At 40.0% G+C, this 12,278-nt stretch overlaps 1 long non-coding RNA gene across 1 annotated transcript in view; it reads right to left on the bottom strand.

Moving 5' to 3' along the window:
* Positions 1–1,205: 1,205 nt before the first annotated feature.
* The window catches only part of LOC137227179 (uncharacterized), a 245,000-nt gene continuing 233,927 nt past the window's right edge, over positions 1,206–12,278 (bottom strand). Inside the window, exon 4 of the long non-coding RNA XR_010944734.1 lies at positions 1,206–1,220. This is a non-coding gene — a long non-coding RNA (uncharacterized lncRNA). The remainder of the gene's footprint in view (positions 1,221–12,278) is intronic.

Genomic DNA, 12,278 nt, shown 5'->3' on the forward strand with positions numbered 1-12,278 from the left:
AGAGACTTCATCCCAAACTCAGCCAACCTGGCACTGAAAAGCTTCCTGTGCAATAGGAAGTCCCCAGGCAATGGCAGAATTGGCTTGGCCCATATCACCTTCAAGGGCTACCTCTCTGCTGGCTCTGCGTGCACAGAGCTTTCTTCTGGAATGCGGACACTGCATGGTTTCTTAGCTGTTTCAGCTGCTCTGAACAAACAAGTTCCCATCCTCAGGGAATTGAAACTACACAGTTTCACTCTGTCCTGTTGTGTTGGCAGCTGCCTTTCAGCATTGCCCTGTCCCCACAAAAACCTCAACACAGATCCCTTGCTTGCATGGTATATAATAGGACCTTTCATTCCTGCTTTGGCACATGCACCCCTGGGTTAAGAGTGCCATGGAAAAAAAAAAAAAAAAAAGAGTGCCATGGAATAGAGAAAGCATTTCGCAGAGTGTGGTGCTGGGGACCCCATCCCATGCAACAGCTGAGTAGAGGCAAGTAGAAGTAATATGCATGCTTGCAGGGAAAGGAGGAAGATGAACCTTGGGAGAACCATTCCTGCAGCCAGGCTGCGTGCTCTGAACATCTACTGCATTTGTACTGTGCCAGGCACTGAGAGCAGCACCCAATCTTTGTCCTTAACATGTCTGGAGCTCCCAGGGGGATAGAGACCACAGAAGCAAAGGTACCAGTCGAGGTTCTTGGTTACAAGCTGCTGAATCCATCTTTAATGAGACAGCTGGCTCTGTCTGGGAGCCAGGCTCTAAGGTCTCCATTCTGTCTTTATCAGTTACTAGCTGGAGGACCTGCATAACAGTTACTTAACCACTCTATGTTTTAGACTCTCATTTGTCAAACGAGGGCTGCTTCATTAGTACGTACCACTCGTAAGGATTAAAATGCTGAATCCACGGGAACTAATCGGGGCATTGCCTGACTCATATTTAACCTTCAGGAGATGTTAGCCATCATTATTATCAATTTATCCTCAATCAAAAAGCCATGGAAGCAGATTCAGAAAATGGCCAGGTACCAAGAGAGGCTGAGAAGCAGGATGCATAGAAAAGTTTATGCCACAGGCACAGCCTGATTAGAATGCTGCTCCGGCACCACTGCCGCTACTCATGTTAGCCAGCACTGCCACCCCGGCTGGTCACTCCAATGGCCACCACTGAACGCTGCTACCAGGCAATCAACTCTAAACTCATTGTTTTCTACCTGCTCCAAATTCAAAGTCCTGTATGGAAGCAAATAAGTGCCAAAGCTCAGTTTCCCTGTTTGAGACGCAGAAGGCAGGGTTAGGCAGAAGTCACATCTGGTCTACTCTCTTTTCTGTACTGGGAGGTTGTTCTCGGTCTCCTATCAAGGCTCTCACGTTGGTGGACTGCTCCACTGTAGTAAGGGCAACACTGACAACAAGAACAACATCAACAACCAAGACAGCAACAACAATAGCAACTGATAAACATCCATACAAAGGAGGGTTCAGGAGTAAAACTATGAAGTTAGGGCCACAGCATTCACTACTTATTATTTTTTTATTGAAGTATAGTTGAGTTACAATGTTGTGTTTCTGGTATCCAGCAAAGTGATTCAGATATATACTTTCCATATGCTTTTCCATTATAGGTCATTACAAGATATTGCATATAGCTCCCTGTGCTATAGAGTAGGACCTTGTTTATCTATTTTATATAGTAGTTTGTATCTGCTAATCTCTAAGTCCTAACTTATCCCTCCCCCCCTTTCCCCTTTGGTAACCATAAGTTTGTCTTCTGTATCTGTGAGTCAGTTTCTGTTTTGTAAATAAGTCCATTTGTATCATATTTTAGATTCCAAACATAAGCGGGTGCACAATTTAGAATCCCAGGTGTCATCCTTGATACCTGCCTCTCCCTTACCCACACCTCCAGTACATCACCTTTCAGTTTCATTGCTTCCCCATCACTTAAAATCCATCCACTTAACTTCAATTTCCTAATCCCAGCCACCATCACTGTGCTGTTAGACTATTATATCATCCTCATGGCTGATTCCCCTCCATGGACCCCAGACTCTGTTTAGTCTAGTCCCACAGAGCAGCCACAGTGATCTTTCCAAATTGCAGATATGAGACTCGATCATCCCTCCCGTTTTTAATGGCTTCATGAATCTCTTAGGTTAAGGACAAAGCTCATTAGCACGCGCACAGGGTCCTGCCTGTCTTGGGATCTCGCTCCCCTCTAAATCCACGTGCGCTCTGCTCTGGTTTCCCTTCCTCATTCCACTCCAGCCACAGTGCTCTCTGTCCAGTCCCGATGAGCCAGATGCTCTCTCTTGCCACAAAGCCTTTGCCCATGTTTGGCACTTTTCCCCCCTCTTCTCTTTTGATCCCTATCATTATTCAGTGCTACTTCCTCATGGGGGGCCTTCTCTGACCTCCCTGACCAGGACAAATCTTCTCATTACAGGCTCTCACAGCATCCTGAATCTCTCCTAAAATGGCATCACAATTGCCATTTTTCATCTGTGTGATTATATATATGTCACATGAAAATATGGACTATGTGTGATTCCGTTCACCATTGCCTAGCAGCTCCCATGTGTTGAGTAGACTGACTGAATGAATGAGTTGAAAAATGGCTTCTCATTGGAGGTTGATATAACCTTGATGTTTCAGGAATGAGTGAGAATTCGTTGGATGGAGGAAAGGAGGAATAAAAGCATTCCAGGAGAGGAAACAGGGAAATCAAAAGTCACAGGACATGCGAGGGAAGGGTGTGTTCAGAGAGAGTTTAGCATGGCCAGCGTGTGAGTGATGGGAGATGGATGAGGGAGAGAAGAAAAGCAGCAAATAAGGCTGGTGAGGGTTGTGTCTTGGTTGCAAAGGTCCTTGAATGCATGCTGAGGTATTTAGACCAGCATTTCTCTGTCAATGTGGAGAGAATCTGATTAAGCAGAGAAATTAAGCATCAGAAATGCAGAATGAGGGTTGAATCAAGAACATACCTTCTGTCTTTAAAATTTTTAATATCAAATTAGTAACTATTTGTACTTCCACAGCAAAGTTCTAGTTATTCATTGTATAATTTAAGAAAGTTGTTTCAAAGATGCCTTAAACTATGTTTAGATGTCTGTTTTAAGTAAGTACAATCAGAGTTTTTTGTTATTCCCTACTTCCAATAATTGTCTCCCAAATGATTATTCTTCACATTCCAATGAACAGATGTCACATAACCAGCTGGAAAAAATCAGTTACATACAACATGATCAATCAATAGAGGGCCTCTGATTTCAGCTCAATACAAGTTATTCCTATCAGGTTGATGATAATAGTTGTGGTAGAATTTAGTTCTAACTGGTTTTTAAAATAAAACCATGCTCCTCAAATTTTTTGGACTTGGGACCCTTTACAATCTGAAAAATTATTAAGAACTTCAAAGAACTTTTGTTTATGTGGGTTACATCTGTGAATATTTACCATACTAGAAACTAAAACTTAAATTTTTAAAAATATTTATTAATATATTTTAAAATAACAATAATAAACTAATTAACATACTTAACATATTTTGTGAAAATAACTATTTTCTAAAAGAAAAATTCTCGTAGAAGACAGCTGGTTCTCATATCAGTGTAATCTGGTATTTACTCTATTTAACAGTTCATCTGCATTTAATCTGTTGTGTTATTTTGGTTGAAACCTATGAATAAAATCCTGCCTTATGCAGATATGTAGTTGGAAAAAGGAGTGTTTTGATGCCTTTTTCAGATAATCATGACACTATATATTAACTTGAAAAAAGTAGCAGTTTCTTAAAGATCAGTTGCAATGTGGAATGTAAGACCATATCAATGAAACTTGTGTGCTCTGAAGCACTAAAATTCATCAGTCTCTTTTGCACTTTGAATGGAACTTTTACTCCTGCATGATTGAGTAACACAATGCATTGGTCGTTTGGAAAATAACCTTTCACTGAGTTGTGTAGGTTTTCCAAATTTTGACACATTTTATTATACCCTATCAAAAAAATCACATTCATACAATAACTATAAATGGAATACAACCTTTAAAAGTTGTGAATCACTATGTTGTACACCTAAAACTTACATAATATTGTACATCGACTATATCTCAATAAAATAATACGTTTTTTAAAAAGGAAAAAATTAACATCACCACTAATCTTATCAAGAAAGACTTTTAATATTGAGAAGCTGCCAAGCTCCTGGTGACAAGTATAAATTTTCAAAAATTTAATTTTACCTGAATGCTTAGATTCTATCACTGGCAACAAATTCCACAGTTGTTTTTCTTGAAGTGACACTGACTTTATTAATTTCAAGAAAATGTCTGCCGAATACCCAAGTCTGAATGGCTATAACTTGTCATTCTTTCAATAAAAATGGTGTTGCATTAAAAACACGTCTAATTTAGCTTGAACTCAAATAAATGTACCACATGCTTTCTTTTTCAGACAACCACCATACTTCAATATGCAACAGAAGTGCTTTACGTGTTACTTCTCATTTTGTCACATAGGTAGTAAAAAAAGAAAAGTACTCAAAGATCAAGACAATAAAATTAATAATTCTTCCTGCTGCATTAGAACAACTTTGTGTGAAACAGAATTATTTTCTACCGCAAGCCTGCAGTGGTTAAGAATACAATGACTGCTAACATGGTTCGGTATCACCGTCTTGATTTCTGCTTGGGCGCCAGCAGTTTTACCCACATCCTTGCTTTCACACTGTCAGTAGAAAAGTCCACAGAGTCAACAAGGAAAATAATATGTAAATATGATTATAAAAAGAGTTTTGACCTCCTGAACCACGCAGAAGCAGCTTGGGACATCCAGGGGTTTGTGAACAAAACACTGAGTACCACTAAAATAGAAGTTAACTTAGAGACCTAGTGGTTTGCTTACAGTGAAATAAGGGGCTCAGCCCACAGCCTAAACCAATTCATGATTTCACTGTTTTTAAAAAGCCCACCTTTGCATGTTTTCACTACTTCAAGAGCAGTGTGCCATCTCTAAAAGAAATGATCGCAAGTCAAATGAATTTTGTCTTTTAAAGCATTCTTGTGACTCATCAGTTCTGGTCACTGCAAAGGCTACCTACATAGTGCTAGTAAAGAAAGGAGTCATTTATCCTAAGTATGTGGTGGTTGTCACTAAATGATCCATTTAGTGACTCTCTCAGCAACCAAGACCAGCCAACGACGGAGAGGAAGTAATTTTAGAAAAGTCTGTAAAGTGTCATTTTGCTAAACAGCTTTTCAGATAATCAAAGCTAAACGGGAGTGTAAAGGGGTGAGGCAGGTCTTCCCCTCATTAACTGAATAAGTAATACTTCAAACGACAATACTATTCAGGATGATTTTCTCCTCTAGTGATTCAGTTCATAGCACATGTTAACTCTGAATGAGCAGGGAAGTCTCCAAGTTCGCACCTAACACCTTATCAGACTGACATGCGGAAAAAGTCAGACCTAGGTTTTTCAAAGGAATTGCCCAGCCCACGCTGAAAGCTATAGTGAAAAATAACTGATTCATCCCAAGCCTTTTTGAACTTGCCAACAAGCAGAGCATGTGGAAGGCCATCTGAGCATGACTCTGCCAACCAGGCAGGCACAAGCCATGTTGACTCATGTGATTTCTCCAATTCATGTTGGGGCAAGAGCTTGGCTCTCAGTTGCTCACCCTGGGTGGGCTTCTATGAGTTATGCCTATTGTGTGAGTGTTACAAGGTCATCCTATTTATCCAGTTACAAAGAAAGGAAAGGAAGAAGTATTTTTCTATTTCAATGGCATAAGGGCTTAGAAACTATGCTTCGGTCATGCAACCCTAGTGGATTTTCAATGACAAAGCATAAGCATGCTGTCCTGATGGAGAGAGGAGCACTTCCTATCATCATTTTTTCAGAATCATCTTATTTCCCTTATGTTTGAGGTTGTTTGAGGTTATAGGTGTGCAGAGATGAAGGATTAATGTTAGGCTCTCGGGTACTTGCCTTCACCTATTTCTCAGCACAGCTGCAACCCTGTGAGCTGCTCATTACAATGGATACATCCCAGAAAGTCAAGTTATTTAGTCAAACCAGCACCTTGTGAGTCAGTGTGATCATCCTAAGAAACATCAAACCATAAAACCCCAACCATTTCAGAAACAACCCAGTTCAGAAGCCTGGCTCCCAAACCAACACCTTGTCATCCTCTGTAACTGCATATCCCTTCACTTACTCACATATATCATAGATTTAAGAAGCATGGATATGCCTGCAGTATCTTGAATGCCTTCTTAAACATCCCCTGCCTCCTTCTTTCCACATGCTATTCTCCCTGCCTGGAATGCCCTCTCTTATTTTCTGGTAGACCTGTGTGCTGTAACACTCAGTCAGAGCTGGGTATCAACCTTCTAGTCCCATAGCATTTCATGTTAGCCTCTCATGCTACCTTGTCACTTCAGTTGCTCATGTGTCTCCTCCACTACTTGGGATTCCTTTAGGGCAGAGATTTTTGTCGTTAATTTCCAAGAGTCTAGCAAAAAAACAGCATGCGGTAATGTTTCAAGGGATGCTGGCTGGACACATGTACTGTACTACAACCATCCGTTTTACATGCGTCTTAAGTAATCAATTTGAATTTCTCACCGTAATTGAGTCGTATCCTAAAATGTAACTTTATCCATAGTCCCAAACTACAATCTCCTTTTACTTCCTCCTTCAGGGCTCTCTCTCTTCATTTCCAGCATTAAAAGATCTCTCTTCACTTCCTCGCACTACACTTAAACATTTCACTGGTCATCTTCTGCCATCTCAAGATGTAAAAAAATAATCGAGGTTACCTCATTCATGGATATGTAAAGTCTCGACAAACCGCTGGACATTTAAAATATCGTTTCTCCTTAATTATCTCAGTACCATCATCAAGGCAAGCTGTGGACTGGGGTCAGGGGAGGCAGGCACAGGGAGGAGGATGTGAGTCTGCTTGCCTTCTAGGCAGTCTGATGAGTCTGGACAAGGTTAGGCTGCCATCACAGTCCTAGCCTTAACTTTGGCCAGGTCTTTGGCAGCCTCTCTTCTCTGACTTTCCCTCAGTTAATCCCTCTTTGCCCAATTAGATGGGCTTTGCTTGGGTCCAAAGAAGCACTCAGTAAACACCAGTTGAGGCAGCTCGCCCTAATGATGGCCATTATGGCTTGGATTTTCCTCATAAACTATAGAAGCACTAAACGTTACGGATGGAAGGGACTCAAGAATTTTTTTTGAGGAGGAAACTGAGGTCCTGAGAGGTGAAGTGAATGGTCTGACTATAAGTTCTCCTTGAGCAGGAGAGGAAAGGAATAAACCAAAGAAACAGGAGAAAAGGCTAGTATGGCAACGAGCGACCTGAACACACGTAGCTGTTTGCACTTCTCCCAGCCACAAGGAGGAAGGATGAGAAATCTGCCTCTACACCACTTCTTTCTAAAGCTGCCCAAATGTTAATATTTTGTAAATAAAGAGCAATAAATGTTTTCTCATTCAAGTTCTCACATTCATTGAGTTAGTAATCTAAATTATAAGAATATTCATTTTTTCCACAGAATTGAATAAAGTTATTTTATTTTTAAATGTAAAAAAAAAAACATGGCTCAAAAATGTTTTCATTTTTCCTCAGTTAAACTACATGCCGACACGTTTACCTTCATGGGACTAGAAAACTCAGGAAACTATAGAAAGACATGGTTGCAGGTACAGGAATATATCTTCCATGTGGTAGCTCCAATACAGCAGTTCTACCTAAATCTCAAACTCCAGATTGCAGACATCTTATCTTCTATTCAGAGAACTTGCATTTATTTTTAACCATTTTACCAAGGATACCACTTCTCCTTCTTTTTTCTATTTCTTATTACAATGGACAGGAGCATGATATCCAGATACAGGTCTCCAAGCAAACACACTGGAGAAAGTATAAAAGTGGATCAGGGTATTTTATACCTATAGTCTCTACGCTGGTGCTTCGGGATTTCTGCCAGGACTTGGATCCCCACACCAGGCAAATGTAAATTTTTAGAACCATGATCACAGCCCTGGCTAAATAGTGTTCCTCGTGGAGTATGTGCAGACCACATGTTTTCTCTACCTCTCCGATATTTCTCAGAACCCAGAGTGAAGGAAGCAGCCGGCCATAAAGCATCAGCTCCAGGCTGATCGTCTGTTCATGGTTCTAAGGAATGACACAGAATGAATTCATCCTCTCCCTGGGAGACAGGAGACTAAGCCTTTGTCCCAAGACCTGGGCATTCTTGTAAAGGAGGTGTTGCTTGAATAGGCTACCGATTCCAATTGTAGTATAAAGCCTCCAGGTAAAATCCAAGGGAAGCAGATGCCCTTGGTAAAGGAGAAGAGAAGCCTCAGTACAGAGAGGAACAGCTTAGAGCAGGTGGGTGGATAATTCACACGGAAAGAGCTCCAAATACTCTTTTCTTTGGAATGGTCAATAAGGATTATCATGGCTCAGGTAAGGAAAATGTCAATATTTCAAATCTGAATTTAATAGTATTAGCATCACATCAGGCCAAAAAAGTTCAAGCAAGTCAGTAGTATACCGTAAAATTTGTCTGGAGCAGAATTTTTGATAAAACAGACAGGTCTCTAAGGAAAATTGATAATAGTCAAAATCTTCTTAAACTGAAGATCTATCATTTACTTTAAAGTGTTTACTACATATTATAGCTTTGGGGATAATATACTATTTACATTTTTTTAACATCTTTATTGGAGTATAATTTCTTTACAATGTTTTGTTAGTTTCTGCTGTATAACAAAGTGAATCAGTTACATGCATACGTTTATCCCCATATCCCCTCCCTCCTGCGTCTCCCTCCCACCCTCCCTATCCCACCCTCCCTGTCCCACCCCTCTAGGTGGTCACAAAGCACCAAGCTGATCTCCCTGTGCTATGCAGCTGTTTCCCACTAGCTATCTGTTTTACATTTGGTAGTGTATATATGTCAATGCTACTCTCTCACTTCGTCCCAGCTTACCCTTCTCCCTCCCCATGTCCTCAAGTCCATTCTCTACGTCTGTGTCTTTATTCCTGTCCTGCCCCTAGGTTCTTCAGAACCATCTCTTTTTTTTAGATTCCATACATATGTGTTAGCATACGGTATTTGTTTTTCTCTCTTTGACTTACTTTACTCTGTATGACAGACTCTAGGTCCGTCCACCTCACTACAAATAACTCAGTTTTGTTTCTTTTTATGGCTGAGTAATATTCCAGTGTATATATGTGCCACATCTTCTTTATCCATTCATCTATTGATGGACACTTAGGTGGCTTCCATGTTCTGGCTATTGTAAATAGTGCTGCAGTGAACATTGTGGTACATGACTCTTTTTGAATTATGGTTTTCTCAGGGTATATGCCCAGTAGTGGGATTGCTGGGTCGTATGGTAGTTCTATTTTTAGTTTTTTAAGGAACCTCCATACTGTTCTCCATAGTGGCTGTATCAATTTACATTCCCACCAACAGTGCAAGAGGGTTCCCTTTTCTCCACACCCTCTCCAGCATTTATTTTTTGTAGATTTTTTGATGATGGCCATTCTGACTGGTGTGAGGTGATACCTCATTGTGGTTTTGATTTGCATTTTTCTAATTATTGATGATGTTGAGCATCCTTTCATGTGTTTGTTGGCAATCTGTATATCTTCTTTGGAGAAATGTCTATTTAGGTCTTTTCCCCTTTTTCAGATTGGGTTGTTTGTTTCTTTGATATTGAGCTGCATGAGCTGCTTGTATATTTTGGAGATTAATCCTTTGTTTGCAAATATTTTCTCCCACTCTGAGGGTTGTCTTTTTGTCTTGTTTATGGTTTCCTTTGCTGTGCAAAAGCTTTTAAGTTTCATTAGGTCCCATTTGTTTATTTTTGTTTTTATTTCCATTTCTCTAGGAGGTGGGTCAAAAAGGGTCTTGCTGTGATTTATGTCACAGAGTGTTCTACGTTTTCCTAGTGTCTGGCCTTACATTTAGGTCTTTAATCCATTTTGAGTTTATTTTTGTGTATGTTGTTAGGGAGTGTTCTAATTTCATTCTTTTACATGTAGCTGTCCAATTTTCCCAGCACCACTTACTGAAGAGGCTATCTTTTCTCCACTGTATATTCTTGCCTCCTTTATCAAAGGTAAGGTGACCATATGTGCATGGGTTTATCTCTGGGCTTTCTATCCTATTCCATTGATCTATATTTCTATTTTTGTGCCAGTACCATACTGTCTCGATTACTGTAGCTTTGTATATACAATTTACTTCTAAGAGAGCTGTTTACCTTATTTTTACTGACTCAATAACTATTTAAGACATCTTAAATATTTAACCCCAATCTTGTCAGAAATGTAAAACAGCTGGTTTCTTTATCCTTAAGAATTTTGATTTCCATTAAGCAAAACAATTCTGAGAGGGCATTCTCTAACGAATTCTGACAGTTAACCTCAAAATTCTGTCTTGATATACACCTTGCAGAAAAAATAACAAAGGCAGAATAAGTTATTTAATTCCCAAATTCTTTGTTATTTTTCACAGAATGAATCTCACATCTGGAAAAGCTCATGCAATTAAATAGTTTGTCCAAGAAAATTCTATTGGAAGGAATTCCAAATATACACAGTTTTTGCATTGTTGGTTATATCTAATAGAAAGCTTTTGAACACAATAATATGTTAAGAAAGGAGAGGGGGAAAAAATAACAAAACACTTTCCATACTACAACTTCCTAGGACTTGAATGGACATCTGAAGTCTGCTGGGAATTGCTCCCTGCCCCCAAGTTAGGACTGTACTGGAACGACTCCAGAATGTTCACTGCCTGAAATATTAAGTAAAGGAACTCTATATACTGACAGTGATCATGTGTCCCAGTGATTCTTTGCAGCCATGAAGGTTTCCTTTGTTCGTAACTTGAATCCTTCCTGTTGTCATTTAAGCCCCTTATTTTCTCCCAGGGCACAAGGCCACTAGACAAAGTGACACACTCTGCAGCCTCCTGCTGCTCTCCCAATGTCTACAACTGCACAGCGGTCTCCACCGTGGTGAGTGGGAATTGAAGGGGCCACAGTTCAGAAGAGAGGAGAAGGGTCAAGGTCAAGAAGTAGGAAGTTGCCTTTTCTCGGCTAGAGAAAGCACTCCATGACAATGGCACCCACAAAATTAGCTAACATGTCCCTAATGAGTTGATTGCATGGCCTTGGAGGAATGATTCTTTTAGGCATCTTACTTCCAGTCTTTGGGAGGGACCAGTATTGTGGTCTGGCAGAGGGATGGGGCTATGTCTACTTTGTAGCAGAGATTGGAATGACTCCTGGCAGAAGCTTATCATTTTTGCCTTGTAGGTTTTTCCTGATCTCCCTATCTATGTGTGTTTCTACCTTCACTCCACCATTGTTGTTAACCATCATAGCACTGTGTTTATTTTATGCTTAACATTTATCACAATCTGTAATTAATTTTTTAAAATTGGTTTGTTGCCCCATCTTCACCCAGAAATACTGTCCAGGGAGGAAGGAAACCTATCTCTTTAATCATCTTTATATCTGTATCACAGGTAGTACCTATAGGTACTCAATAAATGTAAAGAGAATGAAAAAATAAAAGTGTAAACAGATACCATCCATAGGATCAATTTCTCCTCTACTCTGTTGCTTTGGAATACTCTATCCTCTACCCACTCATCCCTCTGCAGCTGGAGCACTCCCCACTCAGGGATCACATTAGCCTGTATTGTCTTTCATCCTTGGAGAACGCTGGACAGAGTTCTCCCTCCAGCCCCTGAATGTGCATACCTCGCTAGTCAATACCTATAGCTCACTTGTTTGCGGTTTCTCAGTGTTTCACTTTGAGCACATCCATAGACTGAGTTTCAGATTGCAAGGCCAGACCACAAAATGTAGCTAATTGAGGCATTATGGAAAAAGAATTTTCCTTCAGGGATGAGTTCTCCAGTCTTGGGGATGATTGCTCCATCCTTTAAGCTCAATCCTTTCCTCTCCTTCTGTAAACAATGAGGGAAAAATGGTCTGCGGTGGAAGATAGAAACAAAGGATTGTGTGGACTTTTGATTACTTTGTAAAGTGGAAGATGAACAAAACACCATGCAATAACCTTCTCTTTAAGTAAATGATATAGGGAAGAAAAGCTGAAGTTGAAACCAGCAAGTCCATTCTTCAGAAAAGCAAGCTGAAACTTCGGTTTAGTAAATAAAGTCTGCCATAGCTTATTAAGTATTAGAAAGGCACATGGTGCAAGTAAACAAAATAAAATTTGCATCTGAGA

This window comes from Pseudorca crassidens, chromosome 1 (assembly GCF_039906515.1).
Source record: "Pseudorca crassidens isolate mPseCra1 chromosome 1, mPseCra1.hap1, whole genome shotgun sequence".
Taxonomy (NCBI): domain Eukaryota; kingdom Metazoa; phylum Chordata; class Mammalia; order Artiodactyla; family Delphinidae; genus Pseudorca; species Pseudorca crassidens.